General features: G+C 36.9%; 1 pseudogene; it reads right to left on the minus strand.

Annotated features, from left to right (window-relative positions):
* Window positions 1–3: 3 nt before the first annotated feature.
* Window positions 4–14436, minus strand: part of LOC115748233 — a 28894-nt pseudogene continuing 14461 nt past the window's right edge.

Raw genomic sequence — 14436 nt, forward strand, 5'->3', positions numbered from 1 at the left:
AGTCCATACTCCTTTCGACAGAATCCAACCCATGTTTACTTGTGATTCCGACAACCAATTCAAACGAATTCGAAGCGCACAAGAAGCCTCGCAGATGGGTACTTCTCTCCCTCGTGGTTGTGGAGTGGAACCGGTCGTACTCCTCTCCGCAGCTCCCATACCGGTAGGCATGTTTGGCCGCCGAAGCCATCCTTTCCCGCAATGTCAGACTCATGAACTTCGATCCGAAGCAAAGCCAGTTCCGGAACCGTCAAAGGAAACTCGAATTTCTTCGTTCCAAACCGGTGTCCCATTGTCTTCTAGTGTCTTCGTTCTCTTCATGACATTATCCGCCTGAACTCCTGCAATTCCTACCTGCATCGATGTTTGCTTTTTATGTTTCAAGTTTCCGCAAACATTTTCCCGAGATCGGTCATAAAATTCGTCGTGGGTTACTATCGACTGCCAGTGCCTACTCTTCTATTCAACAAAGAATGAAAAACGTCAGGGTCTATATCAAAGGGAACACGACCCTTCTTCCATGTCCAACTGCTGTGGAACTCCCTGATTTCTCACTTCATTCCTACTGCAGAGACTTTGCTCTTTTCAGTGAAGGATGCAGCAAACTTGAGAGCAACATAAGAAGCAAATTATGATTGATCGCGTCTTTTTCACGGCGACTACGATAAACAGTTGCCAGAAGATGATGGTTGAAGCCGTTCAATAGAGCAAGTACCGTGATGATGCAGATCATAACCTGTCAAACGACAGCAGAGTATGTATCTGGCTATTATATCAACTTACCTGGATGTAAAAAACAGGAGGCGAGCCTGCGTCGAAATAAGTATGGGGAAAATCGTAGTACCATCCTTCTCCCATAAACAGAGTCACCTGCCAAGGTTTAAACCGTAGAGATAAAGAAAGAGACATTTGAAAGAGAAAAATTTGCAGTTGGACTCAATTGCAGGCACTTGAAGGCCCTTTGTGATGAAAAGCCAAGCGAGTAGATTCACCGACCTTCAACATTGTCTTCACTGGAAGTTTCGCATTGGTATCGAAAACCTCATTATCGGGGGCAGATTTTATCAGGAATTGTGGTTTCTTGACATAACCACAACCACCATTTGCTCTAAACATTCCATGCATTAACCACACTGGCCTTCCATGTCCCTTGTCGAAATAAGAGTAGCTGTTAGTACCTCTGTCACAGCTACACTGGTACTGCTATTTTTCGTCCTCCTCCTTAAAAAGAACGAAACTTTTTCCACGATATCTTTGGTTCAATCTCATCTCCTTTCTTATCTTCACATGTACCAGTGCTAAAGGCCTAATGAAACCAGAATTTAGGCTCTATTTTCGCATCGTAACAAGGTGTACCAATAAAAATTCAGGCTGCTCTACAGACAATGCCTTGGAAAAACAACTCTTGCTTGGATCATCTCTACAAAAGAGGGAATGATGCGGGGAAGGATTTTGGGGAGACTAACGGCGAGGAAAGGAATATACCTGCATGTTGAGAGCAGCCATTTGAACTCCATACGTCCATTGGATCGTGGGATTGTAGTTCGACGAGTTGATACGCATGCCATTTGGGTACACCCTCAGCAAGTTCCTCTGGGTGAACCTGTCGTAGACAGAATGCATATGATTCAAAATAGAATAAGAGAAAAGTGGAAGAGCTACACTCATTATTGCATATACCCAACGAAGTATATTGTCAGCTGTCGATGAAATTTTAACTTCATTGAACTTGATACACTTCATCAGTGAGCTGAGATCAAGCATGCACCGGTATAACTTGACATAATCTTTTCAGCTTTAACTAATCTGACATAATTTTTCCTGGCGTGCTTCCTCTTTCCCTTGTCTAGATGTTAAGATGTCGGCCGACACATGAACATACAATACCTGATAATGTCTTTCCCACAGGCATTGACTTCTTTTTTGAGCTTTCCTTTGCTTAAGCTCAGGCGCGTTATTTCATCAGGATTAACCGTCAGGTTTTCTTTGAATTTACCCTCCAGTCTCATTGCGTGGATAGCTATAAGTCTCACATATGCCGGCGCCGCTTCTCGTGGTGCTGTATTGCCATCCTAAAGTACATCCTTGTGGTTATTGTCTTCTTCATCAGAATCATTCAGCCAGAAGACAGTGATCAAAGGGTCATCGAAAGAAGTTATTTCGGAATCACCAGCTGCAGAATCCCCACCTTTGAGTTCGGGTAATTCTTTACCCCAAGCCTCTTCACTGGTCGAGGCCTTGCTCTTTTGCTTGTCGATTTTCTTTTCCTTAATTGCTGGGGCCTCATTACCCTTGTCAGGCAGTTTCGTCGACATAACGATATGCTTCTTGAGCGACTCCAGGATGGAAATTCCTTCAACCATTCCGATCCGGGACAAAACAGCATGTCTCCAAAGGTTTGAGTGACCATCTACAAGTGGATCGGAGGACAGTAGATAACATACAAAGATTTGATTCGAGGTACACGTTCATGAACAAAATTGCAAAAAGACTCGCTCGGCTACTTTGGCCTGAAGATCCAGGCTGAGGTGATCTTCCAGGGTTATGATGACCGGACACTCAGACACGCCGTAGGCATGCTCCTTAATAGACCTCAGACACATTATAAGTTCCACTGGAGTGGTTAAAGTCCTAAACAGACGAAGCCCGGTTAGTTAGTACTTAGCAGCAGTACTATGGGAGCATGCAAAACGAGCTAGATGAAACATCAGATTCTGCAATCTTTTCTTTGAGAGGAGCAAAGTTTTGCCATGCACTTAAAGCATACCAGCATCATGGCTTTCAAGTGATTCACACTACTCATGTAAGTTTTAGGGACGAAAATACGCGGGAAATAAGGCTCTGTTTGTTTCTCGAAAAATGAATGACTTAAAAAATATTTTTTGAAAAGTAATCTCTTGTATCGCTTACAAAAATGAATGGAGGAAACATAATTTTACTGCTCACGAAAATGTTTAGACATAAACTATATATTATCAGCAATGAAAACATTTCTCATTGTTTAACCATTTCAAGCGATATAAGCGATCATTTTTTGAGGAATCTTTTTCAAATCATTAATTTTTTGCGAAATAAAAAGAGCTTAAAATTTGTTATAATCCCGTCTACGAAAGCACAAACATGTCGGATCATGTGGGGCGCGATCACCGTGCCATTGATGGACAACATTGACGTTGTCCTTAGATGGATTTGGCCATAAATCCAATTCGATTGCTCTAACACCTCTTTGGAGCGCTTTGATGATCGGAACATCGCTGCCCTAGCTGCTTAGCTGATTACCGAATAGATACGAATCGTGGCCTATGCATATGAAATAATTGAGAAAGAGCGGCGCCCATGTGATGGCGCACCTGCATTTCAATAGAAAAGAAGTCACCACCAATTATTTTAAAGAAGATTAACAGACAATGCGAGACGACATGACTTATATTTCTAAAATACTCCTGCCTTGTCGGCTACTTGTTCAAAAAGTCATAAAATTACTGTACCGTGGCCAATCCAATCTTGAATTTTTTTCATTTGATAAATTTAATCCTGATTTAGTTTTTTTATGATTTGCCCATGAAGTTCTCCCGATTAATTTTGGCCGGCCATGTTGTCGTGGAGGCTCTCGCTTGTGGCAACCTCTGCCAACCATCGTCGAGGCTCCAGTGATCGACGGAGGAAATAGGGAAAAAAGAAGAAAAAAAAAAAGAAAAAGTTCATAAAAATAGCAAAAATTGTCCAATCAAAGATTTCTAGCCAAAATTAGTCAAAGGATTACAACAAATCATAAAAGGGTTTTTGTTGACCAAATCAACAGGATCCTCCTAGTTTGGTAATAGAAGATTATAGGAGGTTTTTCCTTATTTGATTGTTATGGTTGTTACTTTGTATAGTCCCTAAATTTCGAAAATTAATTATGAACCTCTATCAATAAAGGGCAGTCCCTCTCTCAAAGAATGACATAACTTTGAGAGAGGTTTCCTTGCTTAAGCTGAATCTCGTTAAAATTGCGTTTGAGTTCTTTTCTTCTAAATTCATCATGGTATCAGAGCAAGGTTCGACTCTAACCTATTCTTGTTTGTTTCGACTATTTTTCTAGTCGCCTTCTTGTTGTGTTGTCACCATGGAAGGATCGGATGATGGCAAGAAATTGCCGACTGTTCCAACTTCTTCTTCTTCTTCTACCAAAGGTCCTCCACAAGATTCTTATAGCCAACGTCTCATCAACATGCTTCTGAATGAAAGGAATTTTCTTCCATGGTCTCGAGCTGTAATCGTAGCTCTCGGAGGCCGTTCAAAACTCGGCCACATCAATGGTAAGATCAAAGCTCCTTCAGAAGATGATCCCGGATATGAAGAGTGGTTAGCCAACGACCATTCCGTTATGTCCTGGATCTTCAATTCCATGGAGCCCTGAATCTACGAGATTTTTGCATACTCCAACAGTTCTTCTTCTACCAAAGATCCTCCACAAGATTCTTACAGCCAACGTCTCACCAACATGCTTCTGAATGAAAGGAATTTTCTTCCTTGGTCTCGAGCTGTAACCGTAGCTCTCGGAGGCCGTTCAAAACTCGGCCACATCAATGGTAAGATCAAAAGTAGGTGATCAAAAGGACGGTTTATTGTTTTCCTTTTTTTTTTCTATGCTTGTGTGTTTTTCTTTCTATCGAGGTATCAAAACATTTAAAGAGAATTGCATCTATCTTCCAATACACTAGTTCTATCGAATTTGGCTAAACTTTGATCTTTTTTGCTTGCTAATATGGAGTTGCAATTTAGGCTTCCATGTTGGACATATACAACCACACAATACGTGATTTACTGTTATCAAGTGATGTTACTGGAAGTGAGTACCCCATTAAACATGATGCCGATGAAGATGTCTATGTAGCTAACATCATCCCAGTTGATATATACAATATAAAAAAAAATCATCCTCACTTTTGGAGCAGGCTACAGGTGTGTAGATAGATCCTCATTTATTTTTGTCGAATATAGATGTCCTTAGGCGCCTAGCAAAAACTTCCCTACATTCTATGGCATTGAAAATTTTCATTTTTAGGCTTAATGTGGCAAATGTATTGTTACTTTTTCCCAGTTAACGTATCTATTTCTAATTAGTTTGTGTAGATATGATTTCATGAGCATGTTGATATGGCTCGGCCTAATCTTCAAGATTCCACAACTTTTCCCTATGCATGCCAATAGCCCTTTTTCTTTCTATGTTCGTGTATTTTTCTTTATATCGATGTATCAAAACATTTAAAGAGAAAAGTATTTATCTTTCATACATACGTTTCTATCGAATTTGGCTAAACTTTGATTAAACATCACGTTTTCATCCGATCTTCGATAACTCGATTTTTGCACTAACGGAAGACCGGCAATCCAATTGTTTCAAAATGGTCACAATATTTTCCTCAATACCAATCCGTTTGCTGTGATTGTATATAATTAACTTATATGATTAATGCATCAAACATTTCTATTTTTACGAGCAAATTTTCGGTGCATCAAATATTTCAAACATGAGTATCAATCAATCCCATTTACATCATAGTATATTCTTTCTTTGACATTGTCAATTTCATGAGCTTCTACTTTCGAGGGAACCCCAAATTCAATTACAAGAATAAAGATACAAGAAAATCCAGTAAAAGAACCACAAGAAATTAAAATAACATGCAATAATACCAAAAAAAAAAAACTTCAACGGAAGTAGAACAACTAAGTTCACATTTACTTGTGAATCTTGGAAAGAGAAATTAGTTTTAAGGAGGTAGAAGATTTCAAAGAATGTGTAGAAAATAAATTAGCTTTATACTACTATGAATTCTTCGTGATTTGTATGAAGTGCCATATTATGCTTGGGGTATGACTGTACTTGACAATACAACATTTTGAGTAAGTAAAAGAAAGGGGCAAACTATAGCAAGCGTCAGTGGTTGCCTTGCACTCCTATAGGTATTTTAAGCACACTTGTTATTCTTTTTAATTATTTGTGTGCAAAATATCTCCCCTTTTGGATTATGATGAGGAGTTTTACCCGATTGACGTTTTTATTTCCAATTGATTTGTGTAGATTTGGTTTTATGAGTGTGTTACATGGCTCGGCCTAGTTTTCAAATAGATTCTCAAACTTTTGCCCTAGTTAACTAGGTCGAGTGTGTTGACGTCGTTTTGGTCCTAGGCCTTCTCGTCATTGGGAAGCCAATAATAATTCGAGAAGATCATCCTCTCTCGACGCAGGGGTGAAAATACCGATTAGAAGTAAATTTTTGCATATTATATTATATTTTTTGTTTGATCTTTTTTGCTGGTTGTTCTGGAGTTGCAATTTAGGCTTCCTTATTGGAGATGTACAACCATACAATACCTGATTTGTTGTTACCAAGTGGTGTTCTTGGAAGAACCCCATCAAACATGATGCCGATGGAGATGTCTACGTAGCTAACCTCACCCTAGTTGATATACACAGTATCAAAGAAGATCATCCTCGCTTTTGGAGTAGGCTGTAGGTGTGTAGATAGATTCTCATTTGTTTTTGTCGAATTTAGATGTTCTTAGGCGCCTAGCAAAAAATTCCCTATATTCTATGGCATTGGAGGCGAATTTGTTAATACTTTTGCCCAGTTAACGAATCTATTTCCAATTGATTTGTGTAGATCTGATTTCATGAAAGTGTTGACATGACTATGTCTCATCTTCAAATAGATTCCAAAACTTTTCCCCATGCATGCTAATGGCCCTTTTTTTTTCTATGTTCATATGTTTTTATATCTATTAAGGCATCAAAATAGTTAAAGAGAAATGCATTTACCTTTCAGTACATGGGTTCTATCGAATTTGGCTAAACTTTGATCAAACATCATGTTTTTATCCGATCTCCGATTAACTCGATTTTTGCACCAACGGAAAATCGGTAATCCAATTGTTTCAAAATGATCACAATATTTTCCTCGATAGCAATCTGTTTGCCATGATTGAATATACTTAACTTAGATGATTAGTACATCAAACATTTCTATTTGTACGAACAAATTTTCGATGCATTAAACGTTTGAAACATGAGTATCAATCAATCACATTTACATCATAATTTATTTTTTCTTTGGCATTGTCAATTTCATGAGCTTCTACATTTGAGAAAATCTCAAATTCAATTACAAGAACAAAGATACAAGATAATATAGTGCAAGAACCACAAGAAATTAAAAATAACATGATAATATGACAAAAAAACCTCGTAGAATAGCTAAGTTCACATTTACTTATGAATCTCGAAAAGAGAAATTAGTTTTAAAGAGGTAGAAGATTTAGAAGAAGGGTATATGATAAATTAGCTTTATACTACTATGAGTTCTTCGTGATTTGTATGAAGTACCCTACTATGCTTGAGTATGGTCGTGCTTGATAAGCGTTGGTGGTTGCCTTGCATTCCTACAAATAATTTAGGCACACTGGTTATTCTTTCTAATTTTTTGTATGCGTAATATCTCCCCTTTTGGCTGATGATGAGTTTTTCCCGTTGACGCTTTTATTTCCAATTGATTTGGGTGTAAATTTGATTTTATGAGTGTGTTGATATGGCTCGGCCTAGTCTTTAAATAGATTCCTAGACTTTTGCCTTGGTAAACTAGGCTGAGCATGTTGACATCAATTTGGTCCTAGGCCTTTGCGTCGTTGGAAAGCCGGAGACAATTCAAAAAGATCATCCTCTCTCGGCGTAAGGGTGGGAGTACCGATTAGAAGTAAATTTCTGCATATTATATTTTGTTTTTTTGTTTGATTTGTTTTTTTGGCTGATATGGAGTTGCAATTTAGGCTTACATGTTAGAGATATACAACCACACAATACGTGATTTGCTATTACCAAGTGATGTTCTTGGAAGTAAGTACCTCATTAAACATGTTGTCGATAGGGATGCCTATGTAGCTAACCTCAGCCTAGTTGATATACACAGTATCAAAGAAGATCATTCTCGCTTTTGGAGCAAGCTACGGGTATGTAGATAGATTCTCATTTGTTTTTGTCAAATTTAGATGTTCTTAGGCACCTAGCAAAAACTTCTCTACATTCTATGGCATTGGAAAAATTGATTTTTTAGCTTAATATAGTGAATCTCTTGTTACTTTTGCCCAGTTAACGTATCTATTTCTAATTGATTTGTGTAGATCTAATTTCATGAGCATGTTGACATGGCTCGGGCTAATCTTCAAATAGATTCCAAAACTTTTCCTGTTGCATGCTAATGGCCCTTTTTCGTTCTATGTTCATGTGTTTTTATTTCTATCGAGACATCAAAACATCTGGGAAATCATGCTTTCGAAACGCTGGTCCATGGCTTCGAACTGCTCCTTCAGAGCATCCTGGACAGCAGCATTGATTTCTGCTCTTTCGGCCATTTTTCTCGCTGCTGATCGAGTAATGTGTGGAGGATCCGTGATAAATTACCTGCATAAGGAGATGACATGGTGAGTACAATACCCGAGAGACGTCAAGTCGATCCATGGCGTAACTAGACTCACGGACAGTGCATGACTAGACTCATTACCTTGTTGCAGGGAATTTCAGTTTTCGTCGGACTTTAGAGGAAAATTCATGAAAAGTCACTCAATGGTCAAAATAATGTCAAAATTTACGAGCTTGTAGCCGAGAGGCTTACCAACAACTTTCATGTTGGGTGGTCATACTAGAAATGGACGAATAAAATCAATTTAATGTGTATTTCCGAAAAATCATGTTCAGAAAACTATTATGTCCGCCTATTGTTGAAAGAATGGAGGGCCCACTTAAATTGTGAATTTAGTTATGAAATTTTGTAGACTATTAGATGAAGTATAGACCTACAACTTTTGTGTGTGGATATTCTACAAAAAAGGGCACGTTTTCCGATACTAAACCGTAGAATGATTATGGAGTCTGAAAATGTGTGAAATTCCAGCCCACTCTATCTTGACTATTAATTCCGTATTAAATGGAAAATACATCGGATTGTCACGAAAAATTTAATCCTGATATATTACAATCTTCCGAACATTTTTCATGAAGAAGAGTTTGTTAAATTGTGAACAGAAAAGGGTCGGAAAAATCACCGAATGAATGAAGGTCTGCCAGTCAAAATACATTGCAGTTTCTGTGCATCAGAAAAAACGTGAGTTCTCTTTCGCTTCGTCCCAAGTAAATAAATCCCTTTAGTTCTGGTTTTTTTATATGTTGGAGATTATTACATTGCCCACAACTTTTGTTGAGAGTGTTTACTCAAAGCTTGATCATAGAATTTAGTAAAAATCGCGCAACAGAACAAGACAAATCAGAATTGAGGGAAACTGATGAAATTGCTATTAATGTAAAGACTACGGAATCAAAGTCATAAAGTACAAAATTAGAAACATGATAATGAAATTCCTAAACAATCAACCTATGAAAGTAAAGACATGACTCAATTTTCTAAGTAAAGCAAGAAATCAAACGGTCTTTCTTTTCTTAGAGGCCACATGCTCTATAGACGAATGGGCTTTCAAGGTGCGCCGTAATCGTGAGAACTATAATGATTCTCATTTTATACTTAAATGAATGATTTACTAAAAATCAAAATTTAGGTGTCAATAAGGCCTTCGCATCGTTGGAAAGTTAGGGATAATTCAAAAAGATCATCCTCTCCCGGAGCGGGGGTGGAAGTACCGATTAGAAGTAAATTTCTGCATATTATATTTTGATTTTTTTTTGTTTGATTTGTTTTGTTGGTTGATATGGAGTTGCAATTTAAGCTTACATGTTGGAGATATACAACCACACAATATGTGATTTGCTGTTACTAAGTGGTGTTACTGGAAGTGAGTAGCACATTAAACTAGATGTCGATGGAGATGCCTATGTAACTAACCTTACCTTAGTTGATATACATAGTATCAAAGAAGATCATCCTCGCTTTTAGAGCAGGCTGCAAGTGTGTAGATAGATCCTCATTTGTTTTTGTCAAAGTTAAATGTCCTTAGGCGCCTAGCAAAAACTTCTCTACATTCTATGGCATTGGAAAAATTGATTTTTTAGCTTAATGTGGCGAATCTCTTGTTACTTTTGCCCAGTTAACATATTTATTTCTAATTGATTTGTGTAGATTTGATTTTATAAGCATGTTGACATGGCTCGGCCTAATATACAAATAGATTGCAAAACTTTTCCCATACATGCTAATGGCCCTTTTTCTTTCTATGTTTGTGCGTTTTTGTTTCTATTGAGGCATCAAAACATTTAAAGAGAAATGTATTTATTTTTCAGTACTTAAGTTCTATCCAATTTGGCTAAACATTGATCAAACATCACGTTTTCATCCGATCTCCGATTAACTCGATTTTTGCACCAACGAAAGCCCAGCAATCCGATTGTTTCAAAATTGTGACAATATTTTCTTCGATAGCAATCCGTTTGCCGTGATTGAATACAATTAACTTAGATGATTAGTCCATCAAACATTTCTATTTCTACGAGCAAATTTTTGGTGCTTAAACATTTCAAATATAAGCACCAATTAATCCCATTTATATCGTAGTGTATTTTTTTTTTTTTTGACATTGTCAATTTCATGAGCTTCTACATTTGAGAAAACTCTAAATTCAATTACAAGAACAAATATACTAAAAAATCCAGTGGAAGAACCACAAGAAATTAAAAATAACATGCAATACTAAAAAAAAAAAAAACCTCAAAGGAAGTAAAACAGCTAAGTTCACATTTACCCTTGAATCTCAAAAAGAGAAATTAATTTTAAAGAGGTAGAAGATTTAGAAAAAAAGGTGTATAATATAAATTAGCTATATACTATAATGAATTCTTCGTGATTTGTATGAAGTACCCCACTATGCTTTGGGTATGGCTATGCTTGACAATCTAACATTTTGGATGAGTAAAAAAAAAAAAAGGGCAAGCTATGGCAAGCGTTGGTGGTTGCCTTGCACATCTACAAGTATTTTAGACACACTGGTTATTCTTTCTAATTGTTGGTATGCGAAATATCTCCCCTTTTTGCTAATGATGAGTTTTGCTCGATTGACGTGTTATTTCCAATTGATTTGGGTGTAGATTTGATTTCATAAGCATGTTGACATGGCTCGGCCTAGTCTTCAAATAGATTCCTGTACTTTTGCCCTAGTTAAGTAGGTCAAGCATGTTGATGTCACTTTAGTCCTGGGCCTTCGCGTCATTGGAAAGACAACAATAATTCAAGAACATCATTCCCTCTCGGCGCAGTGGTGGAAGTACTGATGAGAAGTAAATTTCTGCATATTATATTATATTTTTTGTTTGATCTTTTTGCTGGCTAATAAGGAGTTGCAATTTAGGCTTTCATGTTTGAGATATACAACCGCACAATACGTGATTTGTTGTTACCAAGTGGTGCTACCGGAAGTGAGTACCTCATTAAACATGATGCCGATGGAGATACCTATCTAGTTAACCTCACCCTAGTTGACATACACATTAAGCTAAAAACTTCCACCGTATATATTTCTAATTGATTTATGTAGATCTGATTTCATAAGCTTGTTGACATGGCTCGGCTTAATCTTTAAATAGATTCCAAAACTTTTTCCCATGCACGCTAATGGTCATTTTTCTTTATGTTTGTGTGTTTTTCTTTCTATTGGGACATCAAAATATTTAAAGATAAATGCATTTATTTTTCAGTACACGGATTTTATCGAATTTGGCTAAATTTTGATCAAATATATGTTTTCATCCGATCTTCGACTAACTCAATTTTTGTACCAACAGAATACCGGTAATCCAATTATTTCAAAATGGTCAAACTATTTTTCTTGATGGATATCTGTTTGCCGTGATTGGATATAATTAACTTAGATGATTAGTGCATCAAACATTTCTATTTCTACGAAGTGTCTTTGTTTTTCCATTGCAAATACTTGGGGTGAATGAGGTAGAAACAATTTTATTACTATGTTATTCTGTTAATCTATTGTGCTACACTATTATTTGTATGATTCTTCGATTGTTCCACCAATTCTTTGGTTCATGCACTTGTCTTTAGAACACTGGACAAGAGCTAAAAGGTGCACTAAACCTTATTGTTCTCTTTGGGAGTAAACGGGCCTCAATAAGTGGGGCAATGGGAGATAGGCTTCAAGAAACTAAAGTAAGTGGTTGCTTTTACTATTGCGTTTGTTTATTTTTCCATATCTTTTTCCTGAGCAACTAATTATGTTTTTTTTTCAATGTCAATCAAACAATCAATCAAAGTTTATCATATCTAGGAAATGTTATAAATGCCTTATAAAAAAAAATGGATCAAGGTGCATTTCCTTCCCCAATTCTTCTCTTTATCCATTTGGATAATTACCTGTACCTGAAAAATATATATATGAATTGTCTAAAACTCTAGCGAATGATGCAACATAATGATAACTTGGTTGTGTTAATAGTGTAACTGTCACATTGCATATATCTTTCTTGTGATTTGATAATATTACGGATTGTTTAAGTTTAATTTAATGTCCGAAATAACCACATTTGGGCGGGGATCGGAAAATCTTGATGTTTGTTAACATTTCCGTAGAGCCTTCTTTAGCTCTTAAGTCCTTATATCTACGCCATTTGCTGATAGAGTGAAATCATGCAAAATTCAAGTGCCTTGCCACCAAAGCCCCATGCTCCCTATAGATTCTTGATCATCGGTGTGTCTCCAGATTCTTGAAGACCCGTGCGCCTCCTAGATTGTCGGATACCCACAAGTCTTTCAGATCTTCAATCGAGAAGGTAGCTATAAAGAAACTCTATTTCCTGGTGGTAATTTCTCATGGATTATTTTAGGTAGTAACATCTAGAGGAGATGAGAGCGAAGGGGTTTGTACTGCATCTTACCAACTAGCATGGGAAATAGGTTCCTTCTCCTTTTATTGTGTTGCCGTTGCCACTGAATAGTAGTAACTTATCCAAATTTTGAGGGAGTTGGCGCTGGTCTTCTTCAAAGTACATTGAAGCTCTTGCTTAAATTTGGACATGTCTCTCCATACCGGATACTCTCTCCCTCTCTCTATATGTATGTTTGCATATAAGTTAGGGCTTATGCTTCTTTTCTATAGGCATGATGGCATGGTAGCATTTCTATGATTCGAGGGTTATGATTGGGCTGAATTTTGTTATGGTTGCACAAGATATAGGTTCTAGAGCTGGAAAAGTGTAGTACTTTGTATTCAATCACTTTAATCATGGAAACATAGTGATGGACAAAAGCACCTGGCCTTGTGATGGTTCCACTCTGAGATGTGAGAGATATGAGGTTCTGTTTCTATCTTTCCTTGTGAGAAAAGTAGCCAAGGGATGAATTAGTTATGATTAACCAAATTCAATACAAGATGATGGTTAGATTGTTCAATAAAGTCAGGTAATGTAGATGTTTCAGCTAAATTAAACGGAGATTTGCCGTTAAGTATTTATTCTTTGATATGAGCTTGTAATGAAATTGCTTGAGTTATTAGTGGGAACGAGGGATTTGTCTTTATCAACCTTTCCAATTCCACCAAATTCATTGAAATCATATCTAGGAAGGTCTTACTTGAGACAAAACAAGAGAAATCTTCAAAGGCTGAAGACCTAAATAGCATCGAAAGAGACACGTGACACCCGACACGACACGTGATTTGTTTGAGATATACAACCGCATAATACGTGATTTGTTGTTACCAAGTGGTGCTACCGGAAGTGAGTACCTTATTAAACATGATGTCGATGGAGATGCCTACCTAGCTAACCTCACCCTACTTGATATACACGTAGATATGATTTCATGAGCTTATTGACATATCTCGGCTTATTCTTCAAATAGATTCCAAAACTTTTCTCCATGCATGCTAACGATCATTCTTCTTCTATGTTCGTGTGTTTTTCTTTCTATCGGGGCATCAAAACATTTAAAAATAAATGCATTTATCTTTCAGTACACGGGTTTTATCGAATTTGGCTAGATTTTGATTGAACACAATGTTTTCATCCGATCTCCGACTATCTCAATTTTTGTACCAACAGAATATCGGTAATCCAATAGTTTCAAAATGGTCAAAATATTTTTCTCGATGGTCATCCGTTTGTCGTGATTGGATATAATTAACTTAGATGATTAGTGCATCAAACATTTCTATTTCTATGAAATCTCTATGTTTTTACATTGCGAATATTTAGGGTGAATGAGGTAGGAACAATTCTGTTACTATATTATTCTATTCATCTATTGTGCTACACTATTGTTTGTCTGATTTTTCAGTGGTTCCACCAATTTTTTGACTCATGCACTTGTCTTTAGAATCTTGGACAAGAACTAAAAGGTGCACTAAACCTTATTGTTCTTGCTGGGAGTAAGCGGGGCAATGGGAGATAGGCTTCAAGAAACTAAAGTAAGTGGTTGCTTTTACTATTGCATTTGTTTATTTTTC

This window comes from Rhodamnia argentea, chromosome 8 (genome assembly GCF_020921035.1).
Source record: "Rhodamnia argentea isolate NSW1041297 chromosome 8, ASM2092103v1, whole genome shotgun sequence".
NCBI classification, from domain to species: Eukaryota; Viridiplantae; Streptophyta; class Magnoliopsida; order Myrtales; family Myrtaceae; genus Rhodamnia; species Rhodamnia argentea.